Genomic DNA, 1,914 nt, shown 5'->3' on the forward strand with positions numbered 1-1,914 from the left:
TGACTCTGACCTGTCCTTTGGCCCACATATTAAGCAGGTTACTAAAACAACCTTCTTTCATTTACGTAATATAGCCAAAATTAGGAACATTCTGTCAGAGTGATGCAGAAAAACTGGTTCACGCTTTTGTTACTTCGAGACTAGATTACTGTAACTCTATTACTGGGCTGTCCTAAATATGCCCTGAAAAGCCTTCAGCTGATCCAGAATTCTGCAGCCAGTCCTGACCAGAACCAGCAGGAGAGATCATATTTCTCCAGTTTTAGTCTCTCTTCATTGGCTGCCTGTTGAATCTAGAATAGAATTTAAAATCCTCCTCACATACGAAGCTCTCCACAACCAAGCACCACTATGTATGTCATGTATGTATCCTGTCTCAGCAGGTCTCCCTGGCCGGGAGTAGCAGTCTTTCTGTCCTCTCCCCCCCCCCACACAGCAGAGGCAGATGGCTGCCTGTCCTGAGCCGGGTTCTGCCGGAGGTTTCCTTCCCGTTAAAAGGGAGATTTTTCCTTCCCACTGTCGCCAGTGTGCTTGCTCAGGATGGGAGATTGAGTTGGAGCCTCCAACTCAATCTGTTGGTTTCCTTATATAGGCTATTAAGAAATTGGCTTTCAATATGTTTTTTTTTTTTTTCCTCTGTAAAGCGTCTTGAGATGGCATTGCCGTGATTTGACGCGATATAAAGTTGAATTGAATTTAATTGAATTTTCACTTCTGGAGTAAGTTAAAGCTAGGGTAGGTAATGTTGGGGAGGTAGCAAGATTTGAAAGTGGCACCCTGTCTTGGCTCCTCCCCCTCTGGTTTTGCTCCTTGCAAGATCCAAGGCTTTTGTTTTCATATGAAATGAAAAACTCCATTTCAGTCCGAACGTTTGGATTTGGTCAGAGTTTTTCACAGATTTATAGTAAAGTGAGTGGTCTAACAATATTTCTTATTGTTTATGATGACAAAATGTATGGTTCCGGCAGAACCAGGTTCAAGGACAAGCAGCCATCTGTCTCTGCTGTGGGGGGGTGGGGGCGGCGAAGGACAGAAAGACTGCTACTCTCAGCCAGGGAGACCTGCTGAGACAGGAGACATAACATGACATACATAGTGGTGCTTGTTTGTAGAGAGCTTCGTATGTGAGGAGGATTTTAAATTCTATTCTAGATTCAACAGGCAGCCAATGAAGAGAGACTAAAACTGGAGAAATATGATCTCTCCTGCTGGTTCTGGTCAGGACTGGCTGCAGAATTCTGGATCAGCTGAAGGCTTTTCAGGGCATATTTAGGACAGTGTTACAGTAATCTAGTCTTGAACAAAAGCATGAATTAGTTTTTCTGCATCACTCTCAGAATGTTCCTAATTTTGGCTACATTACGTAAATGAAAGAAGGCTGTTTTAGTAACCTGCTTAATATGTGGGCCAAAGGACAGATCAGAGTCAAATATAACTCCAAGGTTTCTCACTCAAATCAACTAATTTGTGCTTTAACAAGGCCAAAAGCTAGTTGAGTTGCTTCAGGCACCTGCCAAGGGTGATCCATTGGTCCCTTGTACTTAAGGTTTACTAGGGAAGTGTTGCCAAAGCTTAAGGTATATGCAAGACTTGCTCAAAGAATAACACTAAGAAACATCTGGGGAGCCAACTAGTGGAGCATGATATTGGTGAAGCATGTTCAAGAGATGGGCCTCAACAACCTTGAGATAAATCATCTGGGTTTGAAACTGTAATAATGGACAAAGATTTAATAAAAGAAACAAATATACCCACATCTACTTTAAAATACACCTTACTCAAACCCTGACTTTTGGATTCATGAGTATTAATAGAGTTTAACTCTTGTGCACACAATCTGAAAAATGCCACCAGCTAAATCCTTCTTTTCAGCTGATTTTATTGAACAAAAATGTTTTCAAAGATCATGTAGGA

The sequence above is a fragment of the Telmatherina bonti genome (assembly GCF_933228915.1).
Source record: "Telmatherina bonti genome assembly, chromosome: 6".
NCBI lineage: Eukaryota > Metazoa > Chordata > Actinopteri > Atheriniformes > Telmatherinidae > Telmatherina > Telmatherina bonti.